This window comes from Balaenoptera borealis (genome assembly GCF_965194805.1).
Source record: "Balaenoptera borealis genome assembly, chromosome: 16".
Taxonomy (NCBI): Eukaryota; Metazoa; Chordata; class Mammalia; order Artiodactyla; family Balaenopteridae; genus Balaenoptera; species Balaenoptera borealis.
In genome coordinates, this window is record NC_138872.1 from 70,970,610 (window position 1) to 70,992,710 (window position 22,101).

Genomic DNA, 22,101 nt, shown 5'->3' on the forward strand with positions numbered 1-22,101 from the left:
CTGGAGCCTGTGCTCTGCAACAAGAGAGGCCACAATAGTAAGAGGCCCGCGCACCACGATGAAGAGTGGCCCCCACTTGCCACAACTAGAGAAAGCCCTCGCACAGAAACAAAGACCCAACACAGCCATAAAATAAAAATAAATAAATAAATAAATAAGCAAATATGGTTAAGAAAATATATTAAAAAAAAAAAAAAAACCCATCCAGCACTTCCTCCAGGATCAAGCCCTACATTCCAATTTGGAGCCAGCCTGGACTTGAATCCCACTTCTGCCACCTACTTGCCATGTGGACTTGGACAGTGATCAGCTCATTTTCCAAAGCCTCAAGTTCCTCCTCTGTAAGAAGGGAACTCATCCATTCTTTCATACAGTCAGTAAATATGTACTGGGCACCTAGTCTGAGCTGGTACCTGGGACACAGCAATGAACCAGTCGGACAGAAATCCCTGCCTGAAGGAATGTAGATCCTAGTGGACCAGACAAACAATGAACACAATCAGGAAGCAATATGTATAGACTGGGAGAAGGTAATTCATGTTTGGGGGAAAATAAGGTAGGGGAAGGAGGGAGGTGGTGTTGTAATTTTAAATAAGGTGTTTGGGGGACGGCCCCGCTGAGAGGGAGCAATTGGAGTAAAGCCTGAAGGAGGGCAGGGAGCCGGCCACATGGATATTGGGTGAAGAGCATCTGGGCAGAGGAACAAAAATGCAAAGGCCCTGAGGCAGGAAGGAGGCCAGTGTGTCTGGAACAGAGTGAGCAGGAGAGTGGTAGGAAACAAAGTCAGAGAGCCACCAGGGGAATAATAAGATCCAATTCAAAGGGCTAATCCGTTCATTCAACCAGTATTTACTGAGTATTCAGTACACACAGTAGACCGGTTTGTTGTGAGAGTTAAATCAGATCAAGTGAGGGCAGTTCCTGGCACCTACTAAGCTCTCAATACATGGGAACCACTATTACTGCAGAGGGGTGGACCCCCTGCATCCTGGGCAGGTGGAGGTGGACACACGGTTCAGGAGAGCCTGAGCCCTGGCTCTGCTTTCTGCCCCTGGGTGAGGATGCGGCCTCACTGCCAGTGAGCCTGGCTCAAAGCCAGAGCCTGAAGGTGTAAACAGCCCTTTAACAGGGTGCCCCGGTGGTTGGGGGATTTCTCCCCAGCTGTCGGTCCAGCCATGGAAGGTCTGCATCACAGCAGAACTCTGCTGCCTCCTCAGCCCTTAAAGGAACCATCCTGTGTGGAGAGGGACACAGGAACTGGTCCCATGGAGGGAACCAGGGGAGGGCATGAGAAATCAAGAGAAGATGCCCCCGCTCTGCGGACCGCCTCGTGCAGCCTTGGCTAAAGAAATCGGTCCCTTGTAGCAGGTGTGCAGACGTGTGTGTGTGTGTGCAGGCAGTGGCCTCTTTCTCCAAATCTGCAGTCCACCTACTACCCGGCAATTATTTACTCTTCCTTTCCTTGCTAGCACCCAGCCTGGGCACCGGGGTTCATTCACCACTTGCATCGGCCACAAGGGGGCTCTCAAGGGTCCCCTTTCCTCTCCCTCCTCCCATTAATGTATCAGGCCAAGGCCCCACATCACACACACAGGCACGTGCACGCACACACCTCCTTCTCCATCTTCTCTCAATTCTTACTCTTGAAAGTACTGGTCCCAGGGCTGGCGTGGTAAGAGGTAACCTGGGGTCTCCTCTGTCTTTTTAAGGATGGCCACCCTGGGATGGCCTGGTGGTTCATACAGACCACTTCTACAGAAGCACTCGGGCAGATGCTTCCTTTTGCCACTACTGTGCCTTAAGGTGGTTTCTCCTCACCTGAGTGATGTAAGGCCTTAAAGAAAGAGCGGCTGATGCTTCCTACTTTTAGGATGGAGATGGGTTAGTTGAGGCTCCCAGGGGCTCCCACAAGCCCCTTGGGCTGTGGCATAGAAAGATTTTCCAGGGAAGCTTCTCAAACATTTGGGTGCCTGTGAACCACCTGGGCTTTTTGTTAAACTGCAGACCCTGACTCAGGAGTTCTGGGGCAGGGCCTGAGAGTCAGCATTTCTAACCAGCTCCTGGACACCCTGATGCAGCTGGTCCAAGATCACACTGAGTGGAAAGGGTGGGGCTTATGTACAATTTCCATCTCGTGGCTGCCACAATATCCCCGTTCTTTCCCTCTCTGGACAGAGAGCTGTGATTCAGTGAAGCACCATTTTTTTTTTTTAATATTTGACATAACTCAAGTATCCATCTATAGGAGACTAGTTAACTAAGCCTTAGTACAGCCATCCAATGGGTGGAGTACCATACATGTTCATAACATCCAGTCCTCTGAGAGGGGAAGCCCTGATTGGTAGAGGTTTCCCACTTCTGTTGAGCAAATACTTCCTCCAAGGCCCATTTCAAGCTACCAATATGGCGACAACCAGCTCACAAAATTTCTGACAGTTTAACAATCAGTTTTACTGATTCCAGCACACCCCACTATGCAGCTGTAAAAATATATAATAATAATAAGGAAGCTGTCTCTATCAAAAGAGCTTCAGAATATACTGGTAAGTGGAAAAAAGCAAGATATAAAACAGTATATATAGTTTGCTACCTTTTGTGTAATAAAGGAATGAGACACACACACACAATTGCTTGTATTTGCATAAGGAAGTGCTAGGGGGGCTTCCCTGGTGGCGCAGTGGTTAAGAATCTGCTTGCCAATACAGGGGACACGGGTTCGTGCCCTGGTCCGGGAAGATCCTACATGCCACGGAGCAACTAAGCCCATGTGCCACAACTACTGAGGCTGCACTCTAGAGCCCACGAACCACAACTACTGAGCCCGTGTGCTGCAACTACTGAAGTCCACGTACCTAGAGCCTGTGCTCCGCAACAAGAGAAGCCACTGCAATGAGAAGCCCGTGCACCACAATGAAGAGTAACCCCCGCCGCCACAACTAGAGAAAGCGCGCTCACAGCAACGAAGATCCAATACAGCCTCAAAGAATAAATAAATAAAATAAAGAAATAGAAAAAAATTTTTAAAAAAAAGAAGTGCTAGGGAAAGACACACAAAAATAATAAATGTGGCCATCTAAGGAGAGAGAAAATACAATGAACAGAGACAAGAAAGAGTGATGCTTTTTTGTAAGTATCTTTCTATATTACTTTGATTTTGAACTATGTAAACACAATATAGAAGCTATTCAAAAACTTAAGAAAGCAAGCATATCAAAAAGGCAAGCACATGATTGTGACATTCTTATTGGGGCCATAGGTATGAATTGTTCTATAACTCCTGAAATAGAAGATATGTCCCATTTCTTTAGATTTCTGAATCAAGTCAGACCCCCATTAGTTAGATAATAAATTCAATAGTAGTCAATTTCTGGAGTCTTCTCCTTTCTGTGGATCATACAAGGATTCCAAGGTTTGATCCAAAATAATTAGAAAGGATTCAGTTTTCAGCTCTTGTGATCATCATCCCCTCAGTTACTGCTTGTGGCTGTACAGCACAGGGACTAAGAATAGACTCAATGGCTTACTGCCTCTATTTAAATCCCAGTTCTCCCTTTCACTGGCTGTGTGACCTTGGGCAAGTTGTGCCTCAGTGTCCTCATCTGTAAAATGGGAGTAATAATGAGACCTATAACTTAGTGTATTTAATACAATGAGACCTGGCACTAGTGAACGATTGAAATGTTTGCTACTGACGTTGTCACCGTCATGCACTATGCCCCCGCCAACAACTGCTCTTTGGGATGGGTGACAGATGCCCATCAAGGGCTCTCTTCACTGATGCAGGCCTGTTTCGGGCCCCAGGGACCACATTCCCAAGATTGCAGGACTGAGAGTCCAGCTTCCACAGCCCTCATGGAGCCACCCCCCCGAGGACCTACCACCTGGAGGGCCCTTTGCAAGGGCCACCACCTTCAGAAACTCAGCGTCTTCTCACCCAGTCCCCGAGGCCAAAATACCTCTTTCCCCTCCAAGCACCAGCCCCTTGCACCTCTGCATCCCACATGAGCCAGCTAAATTCCGCTCCAGGGAGCCTCAGACACCCAGGGTTCTTACTACCCACATCAGAGTCTCCTGAAGTGCCTGTGAAAAATGCGGAGTCCTGGGCCCACCCCAGAACTGGGGCCCAGGAATCTGTGTTTTCAGCCAGCTCTCTGCCTTCTGCACTTCTGCTCTCAGGGGGTGTGGAACCTCTGATTTTGCAGCGGGTCCTGGGGAAATGGGAAGAAACATTCCTCTCATTCCTTTCTGATGAACCTAAAGCAGCTGAGGAAAAAAGACACCAGTTAATTTTTCAGTAATTCACACTGCTCCCTAGGAATCACTTTGAATCAGCTCTAATTTTGTTGAAGTTAATCATTCTTTGACGTCGGTACTTTAATGGCTTTTAATATCAAATGATTGTGATTAGCCTCCCTTCCAGTTACAGCCCCCCCGCCCACACATTTGGGAGGCCAGGAATAGGGTATCAACTGTTTAACCCTCAGAAAACTTCCTGCCCACCGAATCTTGTCCAGAACCCTGAAACAGCACGTCCCATTTTATGCATATTTGCATTATGTGACTTGGAAAACGGGCGATTTAAAAATATTAATAAAGACTTGCCGTATGTTCAGATTTTGAAATAATGCAGATCTTGCTTTGCATTTATCCCTCTGGGAAATTTAGTCTTGAATAATGCATGGCTTCAGGAATGAATCCCTTGCATAAATCTGATCAGAGCCGATCTGCTCTAATGCTGGGGGAGGGACCCCAACACTTAACCCTTTCTTCCCCTCCCCCACCCTTCCCGTGTCCCCCACAGGAACCTGTAGCCCAGCGGTGGCCTGCGTGGCCATTCAGCTTTTTAGATAAGATTTCCTGACCAGTCATTCTGCTGAGACCTGCCCTCTCATCCACTCAATCCCAATATGTTAAGCACCTACTGTGTGCCCATCCTATAATGTGGGCGTATCATCTTCGTGGAGTTTACACGCTGGACCAGCCCTCCCAACAGCCTGAGAAGCCAGCATTGTTCCCAGTGCAAGAAGAGGAAACTGAGGCTCAGCCCAAGGTCACCCAACGATTATGTTATGCAGAAGCCACATTTGAAAGCAGGTTGTCTGATTCCAAAATCATCATTCCATCTGCCGGTTGAGAGGCAGGGTGTTGGAGGATCCCAGATCCTGGCCAAACACCATCACATCGCAACTACGGATCTGCAGGGGACGTCACTGAGATTGTGATCATGCTTCTGTGGTCAACACTGGAGAGGGGAGCAATGCCTGCGTCACAGGACTGGCCTCCTGCAAGGGAGGTCGGGAGCACCTTATTGATATATATATATATATGAGTTCTGTTATCAGAAGGGGGAGTGGATGTTGGGAAGGCAACCCACAGTGTCTCGTGCAGAGAGGAAGTTTGAGGAGGGGTCTGGAAGAATGATAGGAATGTTCCAGTTGAACAAAGGCAGGGAAAAGGCTCAGCTGAGTTAAACATTCAGAGGCAGGAGAAAGCAGCTGTTGACTTGGAGACCCAGAGACAGAAGAGGGGGCCTGGCAGGCAGAGAATAGGACGGAAGACAAGGCTGGGGCAGCTGCTGTGAGGAGACATCTCCACACTCTCCCATTCCAGCAGGTAGGACCCCAGGTGGGAAGGGAAAGGGGCGGGTGCTTCTCATCACACCTGTATGGATTCACATATGGACGGGACATCTCCATATGGGCGTGTTATGAGCTCCCACAAGTTAAGCCTCTTCTTCATAACAGTGTTGTATTTTCTCCCCCAGAAAGTCTAGATTCTATGAAACATTACATCTCACTTTGTTTCTGTAAAACCAACCCAAGGTCCTCCGTTCCCCTCACTTTGAATTCTGCATATATTTCTGCACATAAAGAGAAATGGCTGCACGGGGTGGGGAGGGGTGCTGGTGCCTGGGAGCGCAGGCATCTCCCTTCCATGCCTGGCACGTGGCAGGTGCTGAGCTAATGACCATCTAACCTGGGGGTCCCCAGGCCCACCTGCCTGATTAACGGCAGTGACTCGGATTTACCTGCTTTGACAAGAATTTTGGCCTCCAGAGTCCTGTTTTTCCATCAGCAGTATTTATGGGATTACCCAAGACACTCACAAATAGATCTGAGCCCAGCCTAGCTGCTGCCTTGCCAGGCGCCAATGTCCCCACCATCCCCAGCCCTCCAGATGTCACTGCTCTGTGCCCTGTGGCGGGGAGGGGGAAGCAGGGGAGGCAAATGGATTTTTTTGTTAATTCACTGTTACAGCAGGCTCCTGTCTGAGCCCCTTGGGCCCCAGTGTGTTCCAGAATGAAAGAGCTTTCTGTTTTGAGTTACAGCCATCTCCAACCCCACAGGGCGGGGCCCCCAAAAAGTCTCAGTGGCCTCTTTCGCTCCAGCCATAGAAACTTCTTGACTACAGTTAGATCCTTGGGGATACGTGCACAGATCCCAACAAAGTCTCCTTCCCAAGAGCTGCCAAAGGGAGCGGGTCCAGCAAGAGCGTTTGTTCCGTGTAACCCCACTCCCTGGACACAGCAACGGGACAGGGTAGCTGACCCAAGCTGGGCCAATCAGATGAATTTCTCCCAAAAATTCAATGCTGAGACCAAGAGACATTGGGTCTATTTTCTGTGAGGTCTGGAACTTGCAAAAATGAATGAAAAATCTGAGAAACCTCATCCGTGCCCGGGACCAGAGAGAAACAGAGAGGAGAGGCACAAGAAAAAGCACGTTGATGCCTGCCCTCTTCCCAGCTCCAGGCCTTTCCAGCCCACGACTTCCATGAAGTTCTGTACCGTCAGGGCTTTTGGGTGCCTGCAACAGGCTCCACTCTAGTTGGTTGAGGAAATAAAGACATTTATCAGCAACACTCACTGAGTCTCCAGAAAAGCTAGAGAATTAAGCCCACCAAGCCAGGGAGAGTCCTCAGATGACACTGCAAAGATATTTTAGCAAAGACCCTACAGAGACCCCTCATGCTGCTGGAGCTGGACCCATGGCACCCCTGCCAGGACCTTCCTCCCGCTATCCTGAGACCATGGTCCACACCCAGGTTGCAAGGGTGGCTGCCAGATGGCACCCCTTGACTTCTATCTTGAGGAGGCAGGGCTACGAAGAAAGACAATTTCCCAAAGGTGTTCAAAAGAAATCACAGAGCAAGACAAATGTCCACTACATCACTGTAGTAATGTCTCTCTCTCTCTCTTTTTTTTTTTTTTTTTTTTTGCTCTTGTTAGCAGCTGCTACAAGATCTGATGATGAAACTCTGGGCTCAGCATCCTGGCCTTGCTCTGACCACTGGAGCAGCTGGACCAGTCTGGCTTCTTACCAGGATCAGGAGGGGTGAGACAAGTATAGGGCTCAGGATGCAAAATTTAAGGAGGCGCTTACTCTCAGGCTCGTGGAAGTGTGGGACCAGCACCTGGGAGTGAGGGTCTCCTTAAACTGGATGCCGTGGGTGCCGCCTTTGCCTCGCCCTAGTGCAGGCCCTGCTTCTTGCTGCTCCCAAGGAGGGGGATTTGCTCTCCAGATGTCTCAGGCCTCATGTAAACACAAATGGGGGACCCACCCCCACCAGCGTTCCTGGCACATTTCAACATGCCTGAATCCACTTAGAAACCACTGGAAACAGGGACACATTTGTTTGGTTGACTGATTAACAATAATAACAACAAAAAACACTAATCACACACTGACCTTGTGCCAAGCACTTGGGTATTTCATCAACACCACAGCTCTATGAGGCTGTCATTTGATCATCCCCATTTTACAACTTCTGAGGCACAGAGAGGTTAAGGGACTTGCCCAAGGTCACACAGCTAGTAAGTAGCAGAACCAGGAATCAAACCCAAATCTCTGCACTGCCTCTGCCAAGCCCCTTTCAAGAAAAGCAGCTGCCTGCCTGTGAGAACCACAGAAACAGTGGAAATGACCATTTTTAACTCACTCAAGCTGTTTAGAATGGCCACAGGGCTATTAAGTCATCAGCCCCTAAACCCACTAGTTATTGTTATAATTAGTAGCATGAGTGTCAGTGTCAGTACAATTACTATTACCGTGACTATGGATCAATTCTTTGTGTTGGATTTAGGTGGGTGATCTCATAAAACCTTCACTACAAGTAGATGTATTATTATACCAATTTTACAGTTGGGGAAACTGAAGCACAAAAAAAGTCAAGTTAGTTGCCCACAATCACACAGCTGGGAAGTGGTATCAGAGTACAATGCGGGTGGAATGATGGGGTGGGTGAGGGTGCAGAGGGCCAAGAAGAGTCCATGAAGCATATCCAACCCATCAACCACAGACTCTTGAAATGGATTGAAATCTACCTCCTTCTGACTGGTCACTTAGGGCCAAAATAAGGCCTGCAGGCGCCTCTTCCCTCTCCGTGGCTTGTTCAGAGGAAAGATCATTTTCCTCAGAATCCCCACACAGTCTCCAAAAGACAACAGCCTTCCAGCAGCCTCACACGAACTTGGTGATGGAAACCAGATTTCTCCCATCTTCTGCTTTCAGCCAAGTGACATTTAATTCAAGCTTATAAAACCCACATAACATGTGGTAATAATTATATCACCATATTGAGGCTGAGAAGCATTAAAGTCCAGTATTAAAGCAGTCAGACAGGCACGAAGAGGCCTGGAAAAGGATGGAGGGCGGGGGAAGGGTCCTATCTGATGACCCCCAAGCAAAGCCAACAAGAAATCCATGGGTTGGACTGGGCTGGGGGCCAGCAGGAGGGGGAGCGGGAGCTGGGCTCTGGGACATGTTCTGGTATCGGGTGAGCGCACAAATTTTACAAGATGCTGTTCTGTTCAAAGCAACTGTTTAGCCAGGGATAGAGGTTAATATGGCATTAATGAGGTTCCACTAAAAACTAATGCTGATAATGATGGTGGACATGAGTCACCATCCCCTTCTTAGTCAGGTTTACCCCTTGGCATTTAACACAAACTTAAAATACAGGAGAGATTCATAAAGTATCTGTGTCTTGTACTGCATTGTGTTGGTGGTGATGAAAATACGAGTGATGGTGACAGTGAAAGCAGTGGTGGTGGTGGCAGTGATTTGGTGACAAGGAGAGTCAAGTGGTAGTGACAGTGGTGGATGGCGGTGAATGATAGTGGCGAATAGGCTCACAGTATAAGGACGGTGGTGGGGGCAGTGTTGGTGGGATTAATAACGGTGATAGCAATGGTGATGAAGGTGTCATACTGATGGCAGACATGGTAGCACTGATAGTTTGGTGATGGTTGGAGGGGTTGATAGATGGTTGGAGATGGTGATAATGCCATGGGTGATGGTCATCGCTATGGTCATAATGTAACAAGGACAGTGGGCCGGCCGGTGGTGAGAGCGGTGGAGCATGGTGAACAGGGATGGTTATAATAGGATGGTGGTGATGATGGAGGTTGTGACAATGATAAGTGAAGGAAGATAAAGGAGGATAGAGATGGGAGAAAAGGGAAAAAGTATCCTGGGGCATTGATGTCATCAGCCTTGCTGACAGAAGCTTAATTCCATTCCCTTTGGTCGCTGGAGGTCAAAAGGCTCATTGTCCCCCAGGCTAGGGACCCCTCCCACCACCACCACTTCAGCGGCAATGTACAACCTCAACACAGGCCCTGCGGAAATCCCTTCCTAGGGGGAAAATTGGCCCAGACCAGGTTTCATAAATGCATAGATGCCCTCCCTCCATTGTCTAAATCACCAAGTAGGTTTCCAGGAGAGTAAAGACAGCAAGATGATGTGGCAATCAAGAATCTGGGCTCTGGATTTCACTTGGATTTGAATTATCGATTGTGCTGTGTGACCTTAGATCTGTTACTTAACCTCTCTGAGCCTCGGGCCCTTCATATGTAAAATGAAGCTCATAACAGCACCTATCTCCCAGGATTGTTGTGAAGATGATGGGAGACAATGCTGTAAACACATGACTCACTGTTTGGTGCCCCGTGGGAATTCAATAATGTCAGTTATCAGTATTATTATCCACCACTGCTGTTAGATAAATAGAAGGGGCTTCAATAAAGGGTCAGGTCCCCAGAATTCTTTGGGGCAGGGAGATTGGCATCAAGAAGCTCTCTCACAGACTCTGTGCGCTCTCCAGTGCCCTCTGTCCGTGGAAACACACAGGAGAGACATCCTGCTTTCAGAGCAGCAATGCAGAAGTTAGAGCAGGACCCCTGTATGACCGGGTGGCTTCTGGCTGGGGATGGCAGGGATAGGGTCTGCATCAGAGCAGCCTGGTGGTGTAATTTAAGTGTTCCTCCTGTCTGCGTAGCCTTCAAGTCTGATGGTAGCCCTCTGGAAATTCTGTGCTCTATTAAGTCATTTGTTATTCCTCTTCAACTTAAGATTGCTGGAGCGGCTTCTGTGGTCATACAACAAAGAGCCTTAACAGCTGTGTTCCATGGCTTACAGCCCATCTCCTCTGACCACACACTGCCCTTGCTCAGGCCACACGGCTACACTTAGCCCCTCACCCTCTCCCAGGCACTGCCCAGCGCAGCTTTGCCTGAAAAACCTACCCGCCAAGCCCCAGAGGACTGGGCGCCAGCCGCCATTTCCCTCATTCATCCAATCACAATGTTTTGAGAGCCTGCTAACCATCAAGTTATCTCAGAGTTCCGTGGAAAAGCGTTATCACAGGAGGAGTGTGGGATCCTTGCTCGGGTAGAAGCAGCAATAAGAATGGTGGTAATAACATCATCTAACATGCACTCAGCCCCGGCAAGGAAGCAAATGTTTTCCTAAGCACTTTACTTCATTTAATTCCCACAACAACACGATGAGATAGATCATATTATTTCCATGTTACAGATAAGGAAATTGAGACACAGACAGGTTAAGCCACTTGCCCAGAGTCTTATGGCTTTAAGTGGCAGGCCAGGACCTGAAGCCCAGCGGCCGAACCCAAGCTCAGCTCATAACCACTCTGCCATCCTGTTTCTCTAAGGTTTTTTAGGAGCATATAACAGAGGCACCCGACCTAGTCCTGGGGGGCACAGGAGGAAGGGGTGGTGCCTGGAAGCAGTGGTGCTACCTCAGGGTCTGAAAGATTCGTAGGAGACAGTGAGGTGAAGAAATGGGGAAAGAATGTTCTTGGCAGAAGGGTTAGGACCAGCTTGTGCAAAGGCTCAGAGGTGAAAGAAGGCCTAAAGGAAGCCCAACTCATTTTTCTGAACTATTCCAAATACAATAGTATATGGAGAGTTGTAAAACGATGGAGAATGGGAGGAAGATATCATTTGTTGTTTGCTTTCTGTGTACCAAGCACTGTACTAGTTAGGATAAGTAATTCCAGATGTTGTAACAAACAATCCACAAAATATTAGAGGTCTACACAATAAACAGTTATTTCTTGCTCATTGAGAATCAGTCCAACATGGCAACTTCTGGCAGGCACGAGGCCTTGTATGTGGTTACTCAGGGATCCTAGCTCCTCCTATCTTGTGGCTCTGCCATCTTCTAGGGCAAGGGTCAGCAAACTTTTCTATAAAGGGCTAGACAATAAATACTTTTGGCTTTGTGAGTCATAGAGTATCACGATTACTTAACTCTGCCATTAGAGCACATATGCACAGCAATAGACGATACATAAATGAATGGACATGGCTGTGTTCCAATAAAACTTTATTTACAAAAACAGGCAGCACGTGAGATCTAACTCATGGGACATCGTTTGCCAACCCCTATTCTAAGGTATCAGAGCCTTCCGCTGGAGCTTCACACCCAGCCAGCAGACAGGGGAAGAGTAACAAAGATCTTGAGGGGGGAGGTTATAATAGTCCTGGCTTGGAAGTAAGAACATCACTTATGCCCGCATTCCACTGGCCAGAACGCAATCACATGGCCACATTCAACAGCAAGTGGGACTAGGAAATAAAGGCTACGTGCCCAGAGGAAAAAAGAAAGGGATTTTGGTGGATGTACAGCTGTCTCTGCCACACACACTTTACATGCATCCTCTCACTCACTAAGTGGCAGGTAGGTAGCAAGAAGGTATCAGTGGTCCCAATATACAGCTGAGTATACTGAGGCTCGAAGAGGGCTAGAAACTGGCTGAGGTCACAGTCAGTAGAAAAGGCCTGTCTGCATGAAACTTCCAAAAGCAGTCTTGAAGGAGAAGAAAAAGAAGTAAGGAACTCAGCCTTGGGGGACGGGAGTATAAGTAAAAATCTGCCACAATGGAGGATGAATTTGGACTAAGATTTGCTCAAGCCAAAACCCCAGGCATCATCGCTGATGTTTCCCTTTCTATAACCCAGCAAGAAAGGAGCCCACACCTTGGAGGTCACTGCCCCAGTCTCCCATGGCCACCATATTCTGGCACAGAACCCCAAGAAGTCGCAGAAGTCCTAATGTAAACTTGGCTTCCAGGTGCCTACAGAGAAGGTGTTTCCCAGGACTGGAGAGCAGGATATATTTCACTTAATAATGGTGTTAGCTTGACTTCTAAATGTTAGACATGTATGGGGGTCCCTATTTGTGCTCTTGCCCCGGTCCTGCCAACAGTAGGGGTGGGGGCCTGTCTTTACCCTCCAACTCCGCTTCTTAACCATGGCAAATACCATCTCTCCATGCCTAAAATAGTTCCCGAATCCACCCATTTCACTCCGACTCCATTGCTTCCACCTTAGTCCATGCCATCTTCACCTCTGTCTGGACTGGGGAGACAAATATCCTCCTAATGCGCTTCCCTGCTTCCCCTCGAATCCCTCTCTGTCCTTTCTCCATACAGCAGCCAGAGCCACTACTGCAAAATGCAGCTCAAATCCAGTTACTTCTCTGCTTAACATCCCCCAGTGGCTGCCTGTTGTTAATATGTTATCCAGATTCCTCATCACCAACAGCCATGTCTCATGCTCATCTCTTGCCCACTGCCGGCTGTTCCCCAAGCTTTTGCCACTCCTTCAGCAAGCCAAGCCTGTTCCTACCTCAGGGCCTTTGCACTTGCTATCCCCTCTGACAGGATCATTCTTCCCCTGGATAGCCACGTCTTATTACAGGATTCCCCTGCTATCTGAAAGTAGAGCATTCCTATGAAACCTTTTGTAAGCCGAAATGGCATAAAGCAAAGAAGCAATTGCCTTAGGACACATCTTGCTCACGGATGCACAAAATAAACAACGTAAAGCACAAATGCTCACAGGCCCAGTTCAGAGCTATGGTGGCTTGATATGAGATGCTGAGTATGGTTTCCAGGAAGGAGCTTGGCAGTGCTCCATGACTGTATAATGGCTCGCTGCAAAGCAAACACAGAATGTTATTTTCTCTTTTCACCTTTTTTCATAAAAGAGAAAGCCCTCCTTGGATTTTTGTCGGTTAGCAGAACAGGGGTACTAATATAGGTCTTTCATAAGAGCAAAGTGGCATAAAGCAAACTTTCAAAAAATGGGGGATACCTGTACTCCCAAGGCCACCTGCTCAGGGATGCCCTCCCTAACTCTTCTATCTAAAGATGTCTGTCTCTCACTCCATTCCCTTCAAAGCACCATCACAATCTGAAAGTATCCAATATATTATTTGTCTCATTGTCACTATTCTCCCAGAGGAGTGTCAGCTCCAGGAATACAGGGCTATGTTTACCCTTTCTACCCTCCAACACAGTGCCTGGCATATTTTATTTACAAGACTGGGCAAAACCTATAAATAGGGGTTGGTGAGAAGGGGGCTTCCATCTTCACCATCAACCACCTTCCATCTTCAAGAAGCAGCCTAGCTAGGATGACCAACTGTCCCATTTTGCCCAGGACCATCCTAAGTTTAGCACTCAAAGTCCCACATCCATCCTGGGACAGACCTCGGTCCCCGGAAAACCCAGACAGCTGGTCACCCTAAGCACAGGACAGTGGTTAGGAGCACAGATGTTAAAGCCAGGCCACCGCATCCCAGCTCTGTCACTCACCAGCTGTGGGACCTTGAGCAATTTACTTAGAGGTTTGTGCCTCAGTTTCCCCATTGTGAAACGAGGATGACAATAGTTCCAACCTCATAGGGTTGTGGTGGGGATTTAACTGAGTTGACATTTGCAAAGCACTGTGAGAAGCTGTACGTAAAGGGTGCCGTGCCTGGCACTTAACAAGTGCCCTGTTAAATAAATAACCTACCTCTCCCTTCACCTCGAGGGAAATACAAATTGAATAACCAAAGTCACAAGCTTGTAGCTATTCCTCTCTCTCTGAGAGTGATAGCCCCCAGGTGGCACTTACTGTCTCTTGCTGGTCCTGCGAAGCAGCTTGTTCAAATGCCAACTGCCGCGTGTCACCTTAGCTGGCGGAAAGTTGTTCCACTTGGTCATGACCCAGAAATTATGATGCTTTGCTGCTCTACGTGGAAGTACGGGTTGGGACTGTTTGTAAGTCTTGGCACCTGCCAGTCTCAGCAGAGCAGATGAGGGAGAGAAAAGTCCAGGGCCGGGAGCAGGCTGATGAAGAACCGGCGTGGCTTTTCCATGTGGCTCCTCAGCCAAGATGCGTGAAATGAATCAGGCCTTTCCTACTCTTCTAGACCTGCCTGCCCAGCTGGCATGATAACTCCCTAAAAGGGTCTCAAGGTCAACTCCAGCCCAGCCCTAAAGGCTTTCTCCCAATTAGAGACCCTGGACCCCTTCACTCCTTAAGTAAGGAGGAGATAAGAACTGGTCCATTCTGATTGAAAGTCAATGTCATAGAAGGGGGGGTAATCTGGAGCCTGAAGGAGGGTGACAGCAGCCCTGCATCTCATCCACAAACGCGGTTGCTCAAGAAATATATTCGTTTTTTCAATTCTTCTGTAACCCATTGAATCGCTGACGCTTGCCCTCCGTTTTGCCGTGCCAGCATAAGAGTAAACTTCAGTCTACTTGATTTTCCCCCTCCTTTCTGGGACTGGGCCTCGGCTCTTGGGCTCCACGGTGCCAAGATGTTATAGTCAGTTTTGGTAGTCACTCTCCACGTGAGTTTCCATCCCTCCTGACCACACGACCCCTTCAGAAGCAGAAACTCTCTGCTGCTTCCAGAACATGCCCCAGAAACTTCTCTCAAGCTGTCTCTGGCACCATCATCCGGAGCCTGAGAACTCAGATGCCCACAGGGACCAGACTAGTCATTGAAAGAAGCCAAGTGGACTGGCTGTGACGCAGTGGCAAGAGGTAGGGGCTTCGGGAAACAGCAAGTTGGTGTCAGGCCCACCGGTGGGGAGGGGCGGCCTCACAGGAGCACAGGTCCAGGGCTACTGGATCTCTTTTTCACGAGAAACTGCAAATCTGAACCCGAATTTTCAAGAGAATTTTGAAATAGCCAATCTCTTATGGACAAATAACTAAAAAAAAAAAAATTAAGAGCATCCATGGGCCAAACCAAGCATAGTTGTGGGCAGGATTCAACCCAAGGGGAGGCTGAGCTGAGGCTGGCGTCTCCGGCCTTAGAGGCAGCGTCTCCTCTCCGGGACCTGGCGGGGGAGGTGCTCAGGCCCCAGCCCGTCGCCTCTCACCCCTCCCCTGCCTCAGCCAAGGGAAGTCTCTCTGCAGCCCGGGGAGGGGGGTCCCTTCTCCCCACCGTTATTCCAAGACGGTTCCGCGGTGCCTCAAATCCCCAGCAGCCTCTTAGTTCCTCTGAGAGCGCTGTAAATTCTCCTGAAAGAGAAGAAAAGCCAAGAAAGACCTGTGGGCTATTTCTTCCTCCCCTTCTTCTGTGTCCCTCCCCTGAGGCAACAGCTGCCTGCTTTGATGAGAAGGGAAAGGGGAAACTGGAGGCAGGTGGAACAACAAAAAAGATAAAGTAATAGATCAAAATAGGATGCCGCTTCGTGTACAAAAGCAGATGGGAGGAGGTGGGGGGAGGGGACGGAGCAGAGAGGACCGAAGTCCCTGGGACCCGAAGGGATTCAGGCCATTCCTCCCCGTGAGGCAGGGGGAAGGGTTGGGTTACTGGTTGAGATGGGGTAGTCCCGGAAGGCCTCTCCGAGGAGGTGACATTTGAGCTGAAACCTGAAGGATAAAGGAGCCGGCGGCATGGAACCAACCAGAGAGACGGCATTCCAGGAAGAGGGAACAGCAAGTACAAAGGCTCTGAGGGATATTCAAAAGAAGCCAGGGGGCAAGCGTGGCCTCGCCGTGAGGGAGGGCAGAAGAACCAGACACGTGTGCAGGACCACGGTGGCCGCAGCTTGGATTTCGGTATTAGCCCCTTTTGGAGGGTGGCGAGCCTGCAAAGGGTGAGATCTGATTGACAGTCTTATGAGCTCACTCTGGCTGCTGTTTGGAGAACAAACAGGAGGGGGCGCAAGAGTAGCAGCGGGGATGGGTTCCCTGGGTGGAAGGTGATGGTGGCCCAGGCCACGGCACTCAGGGAGGATCAGGAGACTGGTGCTTGCAGGAAAGGTGTATTTCAGAGGTGCTGCTGGTCAGACTCTCTGGTGCTGGGCAAAGCAATAAAATAATAATAATAAAAAATAACAACAGCAACAACAATAAAATAAAAGAAAGAATCTGGATGATGCTTTGGTTTTTGCCCTGAGCATTGATGAGTATCAACCTGGGCCATTCAGTCATCTCTCAATAACTATTTATAGAACAACAATTTATTGAACACCTACTGTGTGCCAAGCTCTGGGCTAGGCCCTGGGGAGCTACAGAGTTGGAGAATACAGGGTTGGTGTCCCCAGGGCGCCACCCTAGGTGACCTGGGCTTTCTGTGACACCTCCCCCTGAAATTGCAGAGGAGGAGAGTAAAAAGGGCAATGTGTCCCTCCAAAGTAAATCCTTTCATTGAGTCGAAAATATTTTCTGAGCACCTACTATGTGCCAAGCACAGTTCAGCAGGAAACAAGACAGGCCAGGTCCCTGCCATTGTGAAGCTTCTACGGAGCAGACAGAAAATAAACGGTTATTTAAAATGCATGTCACATTAGAAAAGCTGTGAGTGCTGGGGAGAAAGTCAAACCAGGGGAGAGAGGAGAGGAAGGCTAGAGCTGCAGTGTTAACTAGTAGGTTCTGAGAAGGGACATTGGAGCACAGATGCGAAAGCAGAGAGCCCTGGAGATTGGAGATGGAGGAGGAGAGCTCCAGGCAGGGGAAGCTGGAGCCTCAGAGGCCCTGAGGACAGGGAGCACCTGGAATGTTCTAGAAGCAGCAAGGAGCCAGAGTGGCTGGAACAGACCAAGTGAGGCAGGTAGGAGTGAGAGAGAGAGAGTAGGGCCACATCAGCAGGGCCCTGTGGACCATGGTAAGGACTTTGGGTTTTCCCCTGAGTGAAATGGGAACTCAGGAGAGGGTCCAACTTGCCGAGGTCCACTCCCCTCAGCTACTCTGCTACCCTCCCCCATATACCCATCAACCCCCTTGAGTCCCAGGGAAGGCCAGACAGAGCCCCCTACTCTCATGGGCTTTTCCAGCTCAGCTGCCATCTCTGGGGCCAGCAGCGTACGTGATTTACAAGTCCCTTCCCGGGATGGTGTATTTCAAGGCATCTGTTCCATTTTTATTGCTTCTGTCCAGGGCTTTGGTACTCCTTCACAGATCAAATCACTGCCTGCCTTCCCGCTAATTCACACAGCTGGTTACCGCTCACCGGTTCCCCCGCTCTAATTGCCAAGGGAAGAATTATAAATAAATGTGTACAAGCAAACAGATGCTGTCATTTAAAAAATCGATCCATCTAGCAAAAATGCCCCACTTAGGACTGAAGTGGCAGACTGCGGAGCATGTGTCTTGGTGGCATTTTTAATGAAATCAGAAAAACAATGACGGAGCTTGCTAATGGATTCCCAAGGAGGAGATGACCAAGGACGGAAGGAGGGATGAGGGGGTATGGACACAGTTTACAGCTCCAACATGTGGGACTCAGAGCCATAGAAGAGACGCAGGGCTGCATCGTTGTTCTGAATGTGGTTCTCTCCCTTCCCCTCCTTCCAACCTTCCCCTGCCTGTTCAACCTGTTGTGACATCAAGTCAGATCATTTGTTATTACTTTGTGAGTCCCAGACGCAGTTGGCGGTCCTCACTTTGTGGTTTCTAGGAACTTTAATCCAGGGTGAGGTGTCATCCTCTTTGCTGTCCTGGGCACATAGCTAGACCATCTCCCACCCTTCCTTGTGGCCAGCTTTGTACTGAGAGGCCACTGGAAGCAGAACAGAAGTGACCGTTGTCAGGCCTGGCCCATAAAAATCTCCCACATGAGATCTGCCACCATCTTTCCCATCCATGGATGGAAGGAGGAGGACTTTGAGGCCCCTGAAGAGGGTAGAGCCTCAGCTGGAAGGACTGTGGGTCCCCGAATGACTGCATGGAGCAGAGCCTCCTTGTGCCTCTACACTGGGATGCAGTGAGAGGGAGAAATAAACTTATTGTGTCTGGCCAAAATGTTGGGGTAGTTTGTTACTGTTGGGATCCTACTCTGACTAATACATGAGGCCCAAAATTCCTTCCTTCCTTCATTCATTCACTGAGCACATAATAAAAATATCTAATTATCTCCTTCAGACATCACAGCAATCTGGAGTAATGAATGGAGAAACTGAGGTTCAGAAAGGTTAAGTAACCTGCTAAGAGACACACAGCTGATAATAACAATAATAATGGGGGCTTCCCTGGTGGCGCAGTGGTTAAGAATCCACCTGCCAATGCAGGGGACACGGGTTTGAGCGCTGGTCCAGGAAGATCCCACATGCCGCAGAGCAACTAAGCCTGTGTGCCACAACTACTGAGCCTGTGCTCTAGAGCCCGTGAGCCACAACTACTGAGCCCACGTGCCACAACTACTGAAGCCCATGTGCCTAGAGCCCGTGCTCTGCAACAAGAGAAGCCACCGCAATGAGAAGCCCGCGCACCGCAATAAAGAGTAGCCCCCGCTCATCACAACTAGAGAAAGCCTGCACGCAGCAATGAAGACCCAGTGCAGCCAAGCATAAATAAATAAATTTATTTAAAAAAATAAATAATAATGGCTATCATTTATTGAACACTTTTAATGTGCCAAACACTGTACTATATGTCTCATCTGCAGGAAAGATATTTTTTATTCCTCATAAAAATTCTCATAAGTATTGTTATTATCCCTATTTTACAGATGAGGAAACTGAGGCTTAGAGAGATTAATCAAAGGGAGGAAGGGAGAAAGGAAGGAAGGAAGGGAGGGAGGGAGGGAATAAATAAAAGCAGAAGGATTCAAACTTTCTAGTTTGAACAGGCTGATACTACCTGTTCTTACAATCCCAAGAAGGGGTCTCTAATAAGCGAATCACATTGCATCTTAAAATACCAGCTTATCTCAAATCAGGCAGCCCTAGAGAAACACACACACACACACACACACACAGAGGCACACACACACACTCCATAAAGGTTAAAATCATTACATCAAAATAAAACATATGGCCACCCAAATCTGCATTTATTACATCTAACTGGAAGAGACACAGTCAAGTACTTGAATATTTTAGCAGTTTCCAACATGCAAATCACTGTGCCAAGACCCAATTACTCTCTAATCAGCACATGGCTGGCTGCTGGTGGCACCGAGCTGGAACGGGCTCCATCCTTCCCCTCCCGGCAGCACTGTTTGGGTGGTCTCTCATTCTGAGTCAGTTTGCATTTTTTTCTGCCTTTAAAGAGCACCCCATGAACAGAAAGACTTGAAAAGCTCCCTCTCACCAGGTTTATACCCTTGATTAGTGTCTGGGGAACACAATAGGCAAGGTATTTGGCTCTAAAACGAAATTGAAAATTCAGATCTTTTCATGTAATCTCTGACTAATCAGTTTTAATGAAGAGATTCTAGTGATTGTTGCTTAAGCCCTAGGACATACAGGGAACAAATGGGAATTAACAGAGATTTATTTTTTCTGGCCAGTCCCAATAAAGGTCAGAGGTCCCATGCAGAGAGCAAGATGAGAAAACAATGGCAGTATTTCCCCCAAATGCTACTCATTTGAGTCCTTGCCCTGAGGATTTTCACCATATCTGGGTATCATCTAGCAAATGATTCACTTATTTTTCTTTGAACAAATTCACTTTTTATTTTGGTAAATTTTGCATCATTATGTAAATGAAAATCCAGCATTACTCACTCTATTTAAGGCTTATTAGTCTGGAAAGGTTAGGCGATGCAGCAATAATAATTGATCCCAAGAGCAAAGTTTCACATGACACATGTTGCATCTCCAGAGTGAGTTGGCAGGAGGCCCGCTTTACTCAGTCAACGAGTGTCAGGCAGAGGAAGCAATGCCATCTTCGAAGAGGCGATGAGAGAACAGAAGCGTCGCTCACAGGCTTTTAAATCTTCCACACACAGCCCATTAGCCACAGAGAGTCACAAGGCCCTGCCAAAGTGCAGGGAACTAAGACATGGGGGTGCGGGGGAGGAGGGTGGCGCGTGCAGACTGGTAAGCAGTGACTGTCTCTGCTGCAAAGAGTTAACTGCCAAAGTAAAATAAATAAATACGCTTAAATTCTACCTAGAAGTCTGTGTTGTACGAACGCTCTGAGCCAGAACATTAAAAAAGAAAAGAAATGAGCAAGTGTTAGAAATGCAAGTGTTAGAAGTGCTACATTTGTAGCACCAAACTGAGACTTTCTCCTTGACCCCAACAAAAGGACTAGGAGAGTATGAGAAGGCAGTGATTGTCTCACAATGTGGCTCAATGTTATTTAATGTACATCCCTCTATCAACTAAAACCATTGTCAAGAAAAACCACACCATGGAAAGAGTTTCTCTGAAGCAAAATAGAAACCAAACAGGGGTGAAAGATGTTTTAAATCAAATAAGAATCCTTGGGTGTGTAACAGAATCACTGTCGTGACAGATGGTGTTTTCCAAAAACGATGGCACCAGTATATCCCGTCTCATAAGCTCTTAACGATGTGACAATAACAGACCTTCAACCAACAAGTGGGAAATCTGTGTTCTCTCCCCTTGTTTCTGAGCAAGGCTGTGATTATGACAGAAGAGAAATCCATGACTTTGGAGGCTATGTTTAAAAAGGCGATACACCCCAGTAGCAATAAGCCCACCTAACACCCAGATCTTGGTTTCTAGTACTATTCTCCAATAAAAGGAACCCGGGCTCCTTGGAGAAACAGCTGATTCTAGACAAAGGCAGGAAATAAACACGATAAGCCTGGAGCATCTTGTAGTGCCTAAAGGTAAGGAAGTGTGCGTGCTTACACACGCATGAGGAGGGGAATGAAAGGGACACATGAGTCAACCTGAAAGAGCTTCCAATGGCCAAAGCTAGAACAATTCAAGCAACAAAAAAAGAACATACCCCAGCACAAAATAAATAAGCGTGAGTCAATACTGATATAAATAAATGATTGCATACCTAAATAAATATGGGAAACGACAAATCTCCCATGCAGAAGAATCTCAAATAATTTATGTTAGATACTCTGCCCTCAAGAAGGTGGAGCCCAATTCCCCACTCCTTAAGTGTGGGCTGTGCATACTTAGTGACTTCCATCCCAAAAATACAGTATGAAAAAGGGGGGAAAGAGTAATTTTACAGTGGAGAAAACTAATAATCACCACTTCAGCCACATGATCAAAATTAACATCAACAGTGATCAGTCATGCTGACGGTATGTACCCTTGGTATAATGTGATAAGAAGGGCATTTCACCAATGTGGTTTTCTCCCCCCAAACCCATAACCCCAGCCTAACCATGACAAAAGCATCCGAGAGATCCCAGGTGAGGGACTCAAAATTGCCAAGGTCATCAAAAACAAGGAAAGTATAAGAAACTGTCACAGCCCCAGGGCACTAAGGAGACTAAATGTAATGTCGTATCCTAGATGGAATCCTAGGACAGAAAAAGGATATTCGGTAAAAACTAAGGAAATCTGAATAAAGTATGAGCTTTAATTATATAAATGTATCAATATCGGTTCATTAATTGTGATACATGTACAACACTAACCTAAGAGAATAGGAGAAACTGGGTGTTGGGTACATGGAGACTGTCTATATTATCTTGGCAATTTTTCTGTAAATCTAGAGCTCTTCTAAAACTGTTGATTTTTTTTTAAGTGATACAGCTTCCTTCTGGTACTCTTTTTCTTGGGTCATACAACTTAGGTGTCCTGCACTGACATGGAGAAGTCCGTGGCCCTGACACCATCCGGT